Source organism: Seriola dumerili, unplaced genomic scaffold (assembly GCF_002260705.1).
Source record: "Seriola dumerili isolate Sdu_G_001 unplaced genomic scaffold, Sdu_1.0 BDQW01000003.1, whole genome shotgun sequence".
NCBI classification, from domain to species: Eukaryota; Metazoa; Chordata; class Actinopteri; order Carangiformes; family Carangidae; genus Seriola; species Seriola dumerili.
This window is the reverse complement of record NW_019174258.1, coordinates 2458590-2474984: the sequence shown is the minus strand read 5'-3', so window position 1 is coordinate 2474984 and position 16395 is coordinate 2458590. Positions and strand designations below refer to the sequence as shown.

The 16395-nt window shown below is 40.4% G+C and overlaps 1 protein-coding gene across 1 annotated transcript in view; it reads left to right on the top strand.

Moving 5' to 3' along the window:
* The window catches only part of maf (MAF bZIP transcription factor), a 73050-nt gene extending 62953 nt beyond the window's left edge, over positions 1 to 10097 (top strand). The window contains exon 3 of the mRNA XM_022745790.1: positions 10028 to 10097. The gene's annotated coding sequence lies outside the window, so the exon portion shown is untranslated. The remainder of the gene's footprint in view (positions 1 to 10027) is intronic.
* The last annotated feature ends 6298 nt before the right edge of the window (positions 10098 to 16395 follow it).

Here is a 16395-nt window from a genome sequence, read left to right as displayed (position 1 = left end):
TTATACACAAATGCTGATAATCCCAAAGGCTTCATTTTTTCTTTCCACTGTAATAAAAAAAATAAAAAATCGTGTTCAGGTTTTGGCCATTCTAACTACATTTACCGAAAACCATCAGGTCATTTGTATCCTCAAACTTGCTAAAATGTAAGTAAAACTCCAGGCTCAAATGTGAATACTTGTGGCTTCCTGCTGACCCAGCCGTCTAGGACATGTGCCGTCAAGTTTGACCAGGGACCTTTTCCCGTCACTGCCTGCTGTTAACCGGCAGGTGGAAAAAAATGCCATTAAAATGAACTATTGAAATGTGTATATGTGGACAGAATGATCGTATGTGCCATATTAGTGGCACACACAACAGTATGAAGGAAAAAGCTGTATGACTGAAAAAGCAGTCTGGAGCTTCTGCGTTCAGGTTTGAGCTTTTGTTGTCCATGACATTTCTGTTAATTTTTACACAGTGAAACAGGGATTCAATAATAGAAAATCTGTTCATTTGTTTTGATTTTTGATATAGATAATATTGATTTAAACACGTTAGATGTTTTAGGGTCTCAATAATATTGACAAAAATATTTTAATGACTTGTCTTTATTATGATAATCGAGGATGAAATGAAGTGTTAAAAATAATATCTGCCAGCAGACTGGAACAAATTCTTCTCAGGCCAGTGGAAAGAGAAACTACGTTGATTCCAGAGGGGAAAATCTACCTCTGAGTTCAAAACCTTATGAAAATCTTGAAAAAAAAAAAAACAACCAAAAACAGACTATACAGTTTCAAAGTCGAAACTGAGAAAAACGTGACTCTTTTTGCTGTCACTGTATGTCTCTCTTACACGCAACAACTATTATTTTTACTCAACTGCCTTTACTTCCGTTTCTGCAATCCTCTCCAACCCTCTCGCTCTCTCGTCTTTTGGTTTCACTGTGGAGGGCAATCGTTATGTGAGTGATGGTGCCCATCAATGTAGTGCATGTGTTGTAAAACTGTCAGCCACTGACAGATTGACTGACATGGTCAGCCCTTCGATCACCGCCGCAGAGAGGGCAGGGTAAGAGGGAGAAAGATACAGAACGAAAGACATGCATGGATGGAGAGAGAGAAAAGACAGAGCGAGAGAGAGAGAGAGAATGAGGGGAAACAGGTGCATTTACAAAATCATGTTTTATTTTGTTTTTTTGGTTTTTTTTCTGTAAGCACTGATCAAATCTGGCACTAAACTAAAACCATAAAATATACATGGTTGGTTTTCAAAGGAGTGCAGAGAAAGAAAAAAAAAGACTGATATATTGAGAAGGAGTGTTCCTGTGTAATTTCCAACAGCTGTTGATTCAAAGGGAAAAACTTTATTTGGTCCAGATGGTCTCAGTCAGTGGCAGAATGAGAGAGCTGACTTCATTGGCTCCAGCCATGTGTTTTTCCTCCTGATAGAAATTAAAATGGTCGTTCGTTTGTCACCGCTCACTACACAGCTTAAAATGTAGCAATGAAACGTTCCTTGGCGATAATGCACCATAATTACTCAAACGCCTGTTCTTTATCTGCAGCAGAGGGAGGACAGAAGGAACATTTTCTTCAGATGAGATTTTAAAACCCAGAGAGCTTGCTCAACCCACAGCAAAAGATGAAGCACACAGTCAAAAGTATTGTTCTTTTTTTAGTCGAAGAGAGAAATAAGCCTGTCATCTTCTTGTTCAGAACCATAGAAAATGACAATCCATGTGTTAAGTGACAGTAGAGGAGAGTTTGACGGTAGCTTCTTTCTCTGCCTCCAAATCAGGTGTAACATGCTGTAGCAGCACGGTGTAGCAAGTATCAGGGGGTGATAAATGTATTTATTTTACCATTCTGATGGGTATTGATCTCCTCAGCGGCTCCTCCACAAGGTACCATTATGGGATCCTGGAAGGGAAGAGAGTGGGCGGCTCTCCACCAGCAAACATCTCACACCTCACAAATGAGGTGAAAAAACACTCTGTTGCGGAGGTGTGGAAAGGTTAACAGTGGCCTCCGACTGCCAGTTAAACATAAATTCAGTCATTTATCGGAAATAAAAGTAAAGAGTATCTCAGCAGTCACCGTTGCGTAGATGAAAGACCTGAAGCATGAAAGACGTTGAGTCATGGCGGCATGAAACTGACACAGAGCAAAAAAATATATCCACATGCTGGTTTTTAAAGCTGCGCTGCACATCCAGAGTCACACATGAGTGGGCTGGAGAGGTATGGGCAGGTACAACTAACATGTAGATGTGACCTGTGGTTGTTTGACTCAGACATCCACTACAACACCCTATTCCTTGTAGCACCACATCAGCCATGAGTGCTCAGTGAATCACGCAAGGAGATATTCTCAATGTTTGATTGTGACTGGGCCAAACTCGGCCGCCGACTGAGGCCAGTCATAATGCATCGTGAGAAATACCACAGGCACTTGCCTTACAGCTCAGTCTCACTTCTGTGTTTCTCTTTTGATCTCCGCCTCTTTGTCAACCTCCCTCAACCTTTCTGTGTTTAAACGGTGACAGGTGATTCATTGAGCTTTTTTTGATGCCTACTGAAAATGTCATCTGCCTTGTCTGCCGCTTGTCTTTTACATAGCAAACCTGTTTACTTTTTAAATTTAAGATCATATGATCATATTTATATATTAATATAATGAACTGCAGAAAAGACATTTACATTTATTGTTTCCATCATTATTTAATGAAACAAAGAAAAACTATTTCAATTTTAATGAAAAATATGTTTCTAATAGATCATACCACTTAAAGAGCGAAGAATTAAGTCATGTACAATGTTGAATTTACCACGGATAAACATCTCAAAGATGATTAAGAGAAATGAGAGGCGACTGAGGTAAATTTCAAGTGTCATAGCAAAGGGTCTGAAATGTGATATTTCAGTTTTTCCTTTTTAATACATTCACAGACATTTCTAAAATTCAGTTTTGTCTTTGTCAGTGTGGGGTATTGAGTCTAGACTGATGTGGAAAATTTAATTTAAACAATTATATCATAAGGCTGCAACATAACAAAATGTGAAATGAGTGGAGGGGTCTTAAAAACTTTCTGAATGCACTGTACAATAAAACAAAGGAAAATGTAAATGTTCTCCAATTTGCAAAGAAATAGAATCTTATGTCTCTCAGACAACTTTTTTTTTAACAGTAGATTCATTTCCATAATCATGCCGAATATTTTTTTTTTTTTAACTGAACTGAAAGGAAGGAAAGAAGTGTAATAAAAGCAATTTTTCTTACATACTGCGTTTTATCATAACTTGAAAAAGTATTTGTGAAAATTAATTAAACATTGCTTTTATGTCATGACATACAAAAACTGTGCAGAATAAAATGAAAATAGGGGAACTGCAGCTCAGTTTGTGCTGAAATATATATATATATATATAAAAAGAAACATTAAAGCACAACCACAAAAAGGACAAAATGTATTCGGCTGTGCAGACGTTGCTAAACGGCAGCAGATTGTGAAACACTAAATGAGCGCAATGCCGCTCTCATTGTGGCTTCGTCTATAAACATAGGATCTGATTGAGTAATCTGTGTCTCTACTATGTTCTCTTAAACAGTAAATTTACCCTGGTGAACTGGAGAGAGTTCTCCAGAAAAACTTGTAAAATATTCACAGAGATAAGAGCTGAGTACTCCTTGACTCACTACTAATATTAATGGGGAATTTCCATGACAGTTGTAAAGGTGGACCTCTAAAGTCCATCATGATAATTAATATCTCAATCAATCAGTTAAATTTTTGGGTCATGTGCTTCAGTTTGAGGTGAAAAGAAGCATAGTGACCTAAAAGGATGATGACTAACAGAGAGTCAGTCAGGCAAACTACAGCGCACTGCTCCCTGCAGCGTGGGCCATGCTCGATTTGACCTCATGGACTACAAAACTGTGCTGTGTGACTCAACTATGCAGACACTTTTCACCTCTCTCAGTAACTGGGGACATTAACGGCACAACATACACAATGTGCATTTATGTGTCTATGTCTGTGTGAGCTCCGAACTACAGTGATGGAGGTGATTTAGAGAGAGTCTCTCATTCAGTAAAAAGATCAGAGGAAGGTCTTCTGGAATTTTCCACACATCAAATCATCTGCTTAAATAACCAGCGTTTTGTTCAGCCTGGAGAAAAATAAATGGAAATAACAGCAGTAGTTTCTGTATGCAAAAATGTAAAAAAAAAATTCATGTGCTCATTTTTTTTTTTTAACACATTTTTTTTCTCTTGCTCTGCATATGCTGAAGCTTGTGTGCATGCATGTAGTCTCTCTGTGTGTGTGTGTGTGTGTGTGTGTGTGTGTGTGTGTGTGTGTGTGTGTGTGTGTGCGCGTGTGCATAGCTAACTGAGACAGAGTCAGTGAGACAAATAGAGTAGAGAGAGGCTATCGGCAGATGAACCACAAGCATTTGCATCTCAAGTGTGTCAGAACATACGGGACAGTCCCACGGCTGAGAGCCTTTGTGCTTTTATGCCCTATTTTATATATATATACACGTGCAGTATTACGGACATGCTGTTGCAATATACCCGCATTAATGAAACACCTGTGCGAGGCATGGAATGGGGTGGTTAGAAAATGTATCGTCTCGGTTCTGTAAACTGAAAAAAATATAACATTTCAGCGAGCTTACGTTGCTCAAACAGGCTCAATTTAAGTCCTGTCTCAATGCAACACACTTCTTTTTATTTTTTTCCATGATGTTACTTGATGTTATCTGTTTTCCTCTTCCAGTAACATTGCATTAGATTTCCAATATTCATGGTGTGTTTTTCCATCTTTCACAGATCAAGACTTCATGGGCTTTTTAGATGAAAAATTATCAATACAAGATGAAGCATCAGCAAAAAAAAAGCTGTGACACATTGCCAACATGCTCTTGTTCCCAGTGCCAGCATCAATAATTCAGCCACTAGCTCATAACTTTATTTTCAATGCATAATTGAGGCCAACCAATGTTTCCTTCAGCCAGTTATATGTCAAGCAATTTTTAAACAATAAGAGGAGCAGTCCATTAAGCTTTTAACATCCTCTCTTTCTCATACGCCAGTAGTATGGGCAGTGGCACCTGTTTCTCTCTCTATGTGCTTTGTACTCAGTAGGGTGAGAGGTTGGGGGGGGGTGGGGCGGTGGGGGTGGGGGGGGTGTTTTCGGGTTGCTTCTCACTACAGTTCTGCAAGTATGAAAGTCTTAAGATGATAACTGTGGGATAGATGTGGTGAGTAAATGAAAATATGTAGACTCCACATTTAAACAGTGTGGTTTGGAAAGGAAGGGGGTCTTTGGGTGAGGTGAGGTTTCTGTACCTGCGTTTGTGTTTGTGCTTACTTGTGCAGTGCATGCATGTGTGTGTGTGTGTGTGTGTGTGTGTGTGTGTGTGTGTGTGTGTGTGTGTATATGTAACTCACTGTTTGTCTAATTGATTTTTATCAAAGTAATTTTGTAGATGTTTAAACTGCCTGTATATTTACGTATAAATCTTATTTCAGAATGTCCAGCTACTCATTATATGACCTGAATACATTTCCCATTTGTTTTGTACTACTGCTTCATAAATATTGATTTACTATTTTAATTACATGTTAATCTCAAAACACATAGGTGCCAGAGTTATGACTCTCTCAAGTCATACTGCAAATTTCCTGTTTGCAAATATTTATTGAGGATGGCATCCTGAGAGGGCTGTAAAAGTGAATAGCAATCATTAAACAAAGACTAGCTGTCTACAATATCTGCACAAGTGTCAATATCAGCAACACAGGTTGACCCAGCTACTAATCAATTACTTTTGTCCCCCAAAGACTATAATTATCAAGACAAACACACAAAATGAAAGAGTTATGAAAAATATTGTTGAGTGAAAAGACGCACAGACACAACAAATCAGTGCTGTGTCTTTTAAAGCTGTCCTCAATGTTGAATCAATTTTTCATCTTTTGAAAGGTTATGTAACTTCCCAGATGGTCCAGAGTTTTTCTCTATTTAGCCAACTGAAAAATGAGTCCTGGTCCTCGTTAACAAAACATTTAATTATCATATCAAAAAAATAAATGGAAAAGGTGATGTTTTAAAACTTTTTATTAATTCTGGCTGATTTAATGCCAAATATTTCAGAGGCTGGATGAATCCTACGACTTTCTGCTGCTTTCTGTCTCAGCCTAAATGCTTCACCAGAAGTTTGGGATCAATAGGTTATGTGAATATCTTATGATCTCCTTTCATAAGGGCCAATCTAAGGTTGAGGTGAACACCTGGGTTCTAAATTGACAGACTGTTTTATGGGAAGAAAAATATCAAAATGTGTGATTGCCCAGTGAATTGAGATAACCACTATCTACAAATAGCTCTTGTGAACTCCTTGCTATCACCGTAGGAAATTATTTGCCAAACTGATTGCTTTGTGAGGCGGAACGTACCAATGCACCAGAGGGAATTTTTCAGACTTTGCAGGAAATGGAGCCCAAGAGTGTTAAAATGAGGGTAAATAATGAAGCACATCACTGGAGCTATTTTCTTCTTTCTGCAGATTGCTTTATCTCTCGTTGGCATTAGAAAATGTCATCATAACTAATTTGACACCAGTGTATTAATAAAGGATCATACACTTACTCTCGAATCTGGTTACTAACTATAAAAGGTAGCTGGAAAAGTTTTTTTTCTGAAATATATTCTGTTCTTCACACATGGGTCTTTTCATGTAACCTGTAAACAGTGGTTCCACGGTGACCCCTCTAAAGTGTGAATAGGTATGTCCAGAGAAAGCCAAAAGAGTTCTTGGGGATCTCGTCAAAGCCAGGGACGCCTGAGATTCTGCAGGTGACTGGATTGGTTATTTTCTTCTCTTTGGTTGAAGTTGTCTATCATCACAGAGTGACTCTGTACTCATACTTCAATATAAACTCATTCAAAATGCATTTAGTTATTCTGTATGTTCACATCACAAAAGCAACAAAACACTTAGAAAAGTTGGTGCGCACACTAAAATTGCACAGTTTTTGTGTGGGACTGAGGTGAAACAGCTCGGAATAAATAAAAAACAAACAAATAAGCAAACACTTTAAAAATGAAATGTACGGTACTATTCCTGCACTGCACTCAAGGACGATCTGCACATCTCTCATTCATAGTTGGTATAAAGTACAGTATTTTGATTTCTTGTATACTATCAGTGAAACCATAATATACGGCATTGAAACCTAATTCTATAGTCTTTGTTCAAAATGAAAACCTGCAGACTCTTGGACCCTCTCTGCACTCGAGGATATGCTACAGCAATGAACCCTAAGAGTTCAGCATGAATTCCTCCCCCTCCTCTCGTTCAGTACTGCCCCCTCCCTTTCTCTTGCTCTTGCTTTCTCACTCTCATTCTAAATCCTTCCATCACAAAGATATATTGAAACTGAGAATGCATTAGGATGATTGGGAGGCTAAAAAATTAAATAGTGTCTTTTTTTCCTTTTTCTTTTTTTTTCACAGGGGAAAGCTGTAAATGAGGAGCAGTAAACAACCTAATTTTAATCTCATCTGGCCTAAACAAAATGGACAGTGTGTAAAATATTTACTTTAGATAAGAGTGTGAAGGAGTGTGTGTGTGTGTGTGTGTGTGTGTGTGTGTGTGTGTGTGTGTGTGTGTTTGGGAATAATCCATGCAGTATGTAGTGTTTGCATGGTTTGTTCCTCAGATCAAGGTTGCTGGTTTAATTGAGCCTGCACTGGACCCAGGGCTGAGAGAGAAGGAAGACGAGCATCGATAAACTATGAAATGGTTCCAATATGGCCAATCGATGAGGCTTTGTGAGCAGCTCCCTTGGGGCTTTGATTTTCCTCTCAAACAACAATCCAGGATCTCCGCTCTTCAAAGGCAGACTCCATCTTTGCTGTTATTGTTGTTGTTGTTTCCCCCATGTTTGAGTGATGTCACCGAGGTCGATTTTATCCGTGTCCATAAAGGCTCTCCCACACTTGAATCACCCGGGAGATGGCTTCTGTTGGTCTGTGCGATGGTAACAACAACCAATAAAGGTCAATCTCCCGTGGTAATGGCCAATTGGGTTTGTTCCCGTTATTGGCCCTCTGAGCTGTGGTCAACAGATGGAGAGCTGGCATCACTGACACAAGTTACACTCCAACCTTAAGGAGGCTCAGCCCTGCCTCCAGGTGCTGCTGTGCGATTCCTCTCTCTCTCTCTCTCTCTCTCTCTCTCTCTCTCTCCCTCAGCTTGTGTTGGCCTGTACATCACTCTATCATGTGAAGCTCCGGTATAAGGCCCCGGTTGCAGTAGCATCACAGGAGCGCTGTCAGTGAGGGCTAACCGTCTAACCATTTCATCTAATTGCCTCATTAATGATTCACTGGTGTTAGGCTGCTCTAGCACTTCGCTGTGGGGAGCAAATTGTTCTGATTGGTTTGCCTCTGTCAATTATTGATGAGGCAGTGATCTGAAGTGCTAACACCTGGCTTTGGAGGTCCAAATGGCCCTGCATTCCCATCACATACTCTGTTATCACACACCCTGGGACCACATTCAGTCTTGAAGGGCTTGAGTCTTGACTGTTGCTGTTCTCTGAGAGTGGATGTAGCATGCCCCAGGGCAATGGCTGTGATCTCAGTTGTAAGAATATTAGCTCATAGAACATGGCTCACTGCACAAAAGGTGGACAAAAAACAGGGACATATAGCTCGCAGTGATTTGTGCCGTAAGTAGCGGAGGGCAAACACAGACGGAGAGGGTCAGCTGACACCGTATGGGTCGTGCGTGTGTCTGTGTACGTGTGACGATACCACAAGTAATTGTGATATTTCAAGTAATTGTTTATAATTCTTTTGTAACAGTAGGAATGTAATTATAGCGTTGACTGCATTACATCATCAGTCTGCACATGTTGTCCCATAGCTCTATCCACATCTTCTGCAAGACTAAAATTGTCGGTGATTCTCAGCAGGGATATGTGGAGAGATCAAAATAAGTTGGCTGACATGAGAAAACCATAAATTATGATTATAACAATATCCGCTTCATCTAATTTATAGTGTTAAAGACGTGGAAAATCAATTCATTTCGAACATAGCAGGTGGTGATGATGAAGATTTAAACTTATGTTATGGGGCTGGCAACCAATGTAGTGAGTAAATACGTGAATAAAACATCTATGTGAGACTAAGATGATAATTTCAGATTTTACAGGTGTGAGTGGAGCTGTAACGAGATGCAATGCAACGTCAATACTTGCTTTGTTTATGGCGAGTTATAATGGGGGCAGGCAAGGCACCTACTTACAGTAGGGTCATGCAACTGGATCTCCATTAGACAGTAGCTGATTTCCACTATAGACTGTGCGTATAATGTCCCACCGACAAAGTGCTCCTTCTGGCTACATGACTCATTCTTACTCAGTGCACAAGCTGCTAAGGCGCCTCACCAAACTTTGTGTGTTTCAAGACACAAAAGCAGGAGGAAGAACAGTGTTTTTGTGCCTTGATGGAGTAAAACATGAAAAGATTGATTAACGTAAAAGAGATGCAGACAGGGAGGAGACTCACCAACACTGTTTGTGAATTTGCTCGTCTCTCCTTGGCCTTAATTGAAGCTGATTAAAGAGTCACCCCCCACGCTGACGCCACTGTCACTCTGAATCTCAGCCAAGTGGGCTTGCCACGTACACTCACAGGGTGGTCACTCTGCCTTTGTTTTTACACTGGCAACAGTGACAGCAGAGTCCTCCCCACCTCCCCAACCCCCCAAATACTGTGACTGTGACTCACTGTGTGTCACCATAAACCCTGGATGGAGGGGTACAGAGACAAGGGCCCTGTGTAGCTCACAATGTGGACTTCACTCACTGTCTAACAGTGCACGTTATGTGTGTGTATGCATGCATGAATGCGTGACACTAAAGTGTGTGAGAGAATTGTGATCTGACTCTAACTTTAATGACTTTCTTCTTTTCTTTTTCTCTTTTCTTGTCTACCCCCCCCCACCCCCACCCCCACCAACAGATAACCTAGCGGCTGAGCAGTGATGACATCAGAGCGGCTGACCAATCGCACGAAGGCACCTACAAAGCACAACATTCAAAAATGACTTCACTGAAGAACAAAAGACAAGACCCGCTAAAATCCCTCAAAATCCCGACAGTGAAATTCTTGAAAGCCTCTTACTACTCCTGTTTCCCTCCCTGATATTTTACCTCCAGCTTTTTTCTACAAAATTTAAAAAAAGAAAAAGGAAAAAAAAACAAAACAGACTCATACTCATGAGATGGTTGACAACGCAAGACAGTGGAAGGACTATTTTCTCTTTGGTGGGAAGATCACTGATGCATGCTTCTGTAAATAGATCATAATAAAATCCTATTCTTATTCCTAATATAGGAAGCATACCAAGTCGCTCTCACCAACTTCATAAACCTTCATGACTGTGGATAGAGTACTCATGGTTCAATATTTTCCATATGAAGTCAGAATTCTTCTTACCTCCTCAGACACCATGTAATTATCATTTCCCATATCATTTCCTCCTCTTTGGAGTTAGTTGGACTGTAAAAATTGTACTTCCTATTCTTCTTATTCTCTTTACAAAATGGCCTAGTCTTCCTTTCCAATATCCACACTAGTACATGTAAATAGAGATGAATGAAGACAACAGCATGGAAAAGACTATAGTGTATATTTACCACTCCCCTAGTAGATCACAGGTCTCAGTATGAGGATATTTCAGACAAGCTTTGTAAAAGTTTAAAACACGTGAACTTGTTTTCTGATAGTTAAAGACATAGTCCGAGGTATCTGGACATTTTCCTATGTATTTGAATAGATGCATAAAGGCAGTAGCTATAGGTAACGTTATTATTTGCAAGGATAATAAGGCAGCAATTCTTTTGGTGTCATCAATCTGGAAACAAAATGGTCAAGCTGAAGAGGAAAAGCAGGCAATTCACCCAAGCCATGAGTCCACCTTGGCACTTCTAAAAATCTTAAATGTTTAAAATATTATTTTTTATCATTATTTACTAGTTTCTTCCAGTGTCTACCTACTTATTCTTTCCCATTGCAATAATTTCCCTCCCCCTCTCCATGTTTGGGTTGGGACTACTGAAGCTGTCAGCCTGAGACGGTCACTTTTTTTTTTCTTCTTTGAATGGTTTTGAATGGTGCTCTGATCCTGAGCCTACACATGGGGGGAAAAGAACACCTCATTGATTGCAATGTAGACATGAGGACTCTGACCTCTGTCTCCTGTGGACTATGAAGATAACCAAATGGACTGACAGATAATATGCCAAGCCAATGAACAGACAACCTCAAAAGGTTAACACCCCCCACCCCCACCCCCCCCGCACCCCCACCCCTCACTGGTGAAGACACAAAAAAAAACCATTGCATGGACAACAGGGAAAATACTAGTTTGTTGAACACCTCATCTCTATCATTGTGCATCCTCTACCTCTCAGTGTGTATTGTGCATCGAGGAATCCATGACTTTTCAGTGACCCCTCTACTGTCCGCACAGTAGAGGGGTCACACAGAGGAGAGTGTTGCTTAGCGTCGAATGCTACCGATGGACGCACATGGCAATGGGGAAGACAAAACAAACACTTGCTCACTTTGACTCAAACACACTCACTCATACAAGCGCATGCCTGCAGATGCACAATCATGCACAGCGCCACTCGAATAAGTTGCTGTATATATGTACAGTGTATCCACTATGTATAGTCCCAGATGCTGTACTTTGCATGTTGACTTGTAGATGGAACGTGACCATTATTCATAGAAGAGATCGTGCAGTTAGGCCTAGTCAGTGGATTGACTCTCTAAACCAATGCAAGCTCTTTGTCAACTTTACATCTCCTTACTTTGTTTTCAGAAAATGTACACTAACATAGCTGAAATAGTTTTACCGCTCCCGATCCTCTTGTGAAAGGTCCTCGCCAGCCAAACAGCATTGCTGATGGGGTTTTAAACTCTTTGAAGGGACACATAACCTCGCGTTTGATGTCAGACAGAACCTGGCCACAGTGAGAGCGGGTAGGAGAAGAGAAGATGGAAGGCAAACTGGGGCGCTCCAATTAAGTGGCAGCGGACAAAGTGGCATGGGGCATCCTGCCAGCAACTGTCTATTCATCCTATGTCAAAGGGATTTTCACATCTCAATGAGTCTACGCACTGCCAGAGAAGTCCGAGAGCAGAGCAGAGGAGAGCAGAAAAAGGCTCAGGAGAAGGGATCGGAGAGAAAGAGAGCAGATTTTTACCCAAATGTTAAGGTACCGAGCTTATGTTCAGGTATTCCCCTGGTCTGTCCTCATATAGAATATTCTTCTCTTGGAGAGTTCAGTGACCCCTTGACCTCAAACTGTTACACCGTCATGCAGCTCTCTAGGCTGTCATGACCTCACGTCCTGTCTGAGGTTAACTTTGAGTTAATGAGCATGGCCCTCAGCTCAACCAGATGTTCAGCCCTGTGGTTAAATACCTGTTAGCCCAGTGATTCTTTAGCGCCTTCCCACTACAGCTGTACTCTTTCTGGACACAGCTACACTAACAACAAGTGAAAAATTATGTTGAAAGATGGAATTTCAACTTCACACTCTGTATAACAAGGATGTTTCCTTTTTAACTTAAAATAATTAAAGTTGTATTGAAATCTAATCAGCGCACACTATTTACCAAGGAAATCAGTCATTTTAGCAGAATACAAGTGGTTACCTATTCTGTTGCCCGCTTGTGCATTCATATTAACAAACTGTCTTAAATCAAATACTGTCAAAGCACACTGAACCACATGAGTGTATTTACAGTCAACATGTAAACAAACTTGAAATTAAGACTTATGACATACAGGTGATTAGTTAAAGAAGATTTAAAATACAGGAAGGATGAAGATGTCACTCAAACATGAGATGCTGCATGTGGTAAGAAACAAGACATCGAGCAAGTGTTGATCTTCTCTGAGCCTCAAGGCTTTCCACTTTCTTAGAAGTGAAACAAAGCCCCACTTCTGCGCAGCTGCAGGCAATCTGTGGCAGGCTGTTTTTTCATATGCTCCTGAACGTAAGTAGTACGGTGAGTGCGCTTTTATCTGGCAGTGACCCTGACCAGGACTAGGACATGTACGTAAACATACACAGATGTACATGTTCATATACAAAATGTGTGAAAGATAAACAGACACATAGAGGCACATCCTTGCTCGCTCTCTCTCTCTCTCACACACACACACACACATATATATATGTGTATACATATATATATATATTATAATATATATATATATATATATATATATATACACACACCATGCTAATCTAAACAGCAAGGCTGTATGTAAACAGATCGGCGACATAATGGGATTGTTCAGTGTGCAAACAATAAGCTGTTAGCGTAATCACAGGTCAAAGATATATTACCCAGAGGGCCACGCTGTAGGTATATTAACATGATGGATATGTGGGAGAGAGGAGGGGGCAGGGATATGAAGGATATAGAGCTCTACCGATTCAGATTTACCCCCTGTTGGGCCCCGTCCGCTGCCTTTCTCTCCTCTACCTCCCTCGTATTGCCCCCATTTAATCAGCCTTCCTCGTTCTCTTCTTGCGCCTTCCTCCATTTGCCTACCTCTTTCTTAGATACAAGGTTCCTCCTTTTTTTTTTTTTTTTTTTAACCATGTCTCCCCTCTAATACCACAGTCCTGCCTTTTTCTACCTTCATTCTTCCCATCCTCCTTCGATTTTCCTCTTGTTCTGGATAGATATAATCTGGTTCAACAAAGTTATAGATATAATCTCGTTCAAAAAAGTTCTGTGGTCAGTGCAGTTGCAGGATAAAGCAGCTCAAAAATCTTGTTTCTGGATTAAGTAAAGAAGGGTTTGAGTGATAATGGGCCATTGAGGTGCTTTATCCATGCCTGATACATTAACAAGAGGAGGGAAGGAGCAGGGAAGAGAAAAGAAAGACAGCCTTTTGTAGCATCACCTTCGAGATATACATATATAGCTTTATATTTCTATGAACAATGTGATAAATAGAGAATCTACATAGTTGATAGAGATGATCTTACACTCTACTTAACCTTGTTGAAAGTACCATGCTTAAAGTACCATGCTCGTGCGTCTCAATGAGTAGGAGCATACAAATGCTGTGTCAGTCGGGATAAATCCTGCATAGCTTACTCCATTGCACATACAGCTTATTAACTTATCTCTGCTTTATTTGATTACCATCTAGCCCATTCTCTCAACTGGTTAATAAGTCCATGTCTTCCTGACTAAACACTCCATTAGTGTCATCACTGGCTAGCTCGTGTGTGTACTGCATACGTCTGTGGACCACTGAAGCAGATACACTTTGGGCCCCGGGACAGAGTAAACACAAAGGAAGAACACTGGGGAGAAAAACAACCTGTGAGACAGACAATAGGTACAAAGGTGGCCAGTCTGATGATGACAGCAAAAGTCAGGACCCTCTGCCTATTTGGTTTAAGATTTAGTTTAAGGGTTACCAATATGTATTAAAATACAGTCTTGGGGGCGAGTCAAAAATGACCACAAGGATACAGTAAATAGTTCAAGCAAACAGTTATCAAATTAAACTAAACTAAGTTACCCACCAGGCTTGCTATAACAAATTTATCTTGACTCAACTTGTCAAAGAATGTAACTCTGACAAGCTGAAATGTGAGAAGTATGTAACATATATTCTTGTCATAAAGCTAAATTAGATTCACTTCACGTTGCATATTAAAGTTGCAAAGTGGGAGGAACTGTTTCTCTGGTTTTGGAAGTCTCATTCATTTTTTTTTTTTCCTCCACATACAGTGTTTTGTGACTCTATGGCACTGCTGCAGCTTGAATTGACATGAAACTCTTGCTTGAATCATCAGTACTAAAGATAAACATCGGTGTTAGAAATTGTCTTCTTTTCCTATGAAATAACTTCAGAGAGCTGGTAATACATTTTACAGCTTGAATTAATTCACTTTCGGATTTGGATCAATTTTGAATTATTCAGCAACTATTGCGCTGTGTTTTGTTCCCAACTGCAACAACAACGTGCTCTGAATGCTCTTGCTTGTCACCTTTGACTGGCTTAATGGGAGGCTCATGGGTATTAAATCCGCCATGCCAAACTGGAACTTGAGACAATAACACATCATGGGAAAAAAAAACAAAAAACAAAAACAAACACTTATGAAACAAGTATCTCCTCCCACTTTGAAACACACACGTACATTATTTTTCCCTTCTCTGTATTTCACACACATGCCCCCACACACACAAACACACTCTGCTACTATGTGTGTCTGTGTCTAGTGGGGTGTCATGATTACCACTGACCTTAAGCCAGACATGGTTGGGGTAGTGGGAGTGGGGCCAAAGGTGAAAGGATTACAGCGAGGCAACCCATGTCAACTGCTCTGCTCTAATTCTGACCTTCCGGCCGACCCCGAGACTCTGGAAAAAGTGATTGACATGCATGAGCTCAACATGGTCTGTCTACAGCACCATACTACTCACAGAAATACTCACTTGTTTGTGCATATGAACTGAAGAAAAATGTAGCATATGACGTAGTGTGGATTTTGCTGTAGAGACACAGTAGATGAGGGTTGATCTAATAGCCAGACAGCAGCAAAGACAGAGCAGACCTCCTTATGTCACATAGCTAATGACAGGGATGAATAATAGAGCCTTTAAAACCCTTACTCCCACCTCATTCTGGCCTGCATAAGCTTGAGCACGGCTAGCCATCAAGCCCATCACAGAGATGAGATGGGCTCCCAAGAAGATTTGGGGGGATGGAGAGAATCGGATTAACCAAAATGCCTCAATTGGAATAAATGTTCTGGGCTGACCTCAGTGTAATACCATTGATAAATGCTGTAAACCAAATCTTTAGCATCTTATTAGGTAGTGGAGGGAAACATATCCTTTTAGCAACCATTAGCTGTGGTGAGATAGCCCGAACCTTCACTCAAGGGTTGTTAGTCGATGTATCAAAACGCATACAAGCTCAGTTTGTTATAAGCAGTAGGGACTTTTACAAATACCCAAGTTGCCATTATAGAAATAAATAAATGGCGAAATAATAAATCGCCAGAAGCTGTGGACAGGTGGCATTTCAGCCCGCACCATTTAGCTGTGCAGTCTGGTTTCTGACAGCTTGATTTAGTCTCCTGCACCTGAGCCAGAAAAGAGAGAGAAAATTAACGACAGGAAAAAACAGCTTAACTAGATTCCAATTTGCCTGCTTTGAAACACAATGATGAAGCTAATGCACAGAATGGCCTTTTTGGTAGCTGTACCAAGCTTATTGTGATCAGGCAAGGATTGCACACATACTCATGCAGGGTCATGTGCATGGCACA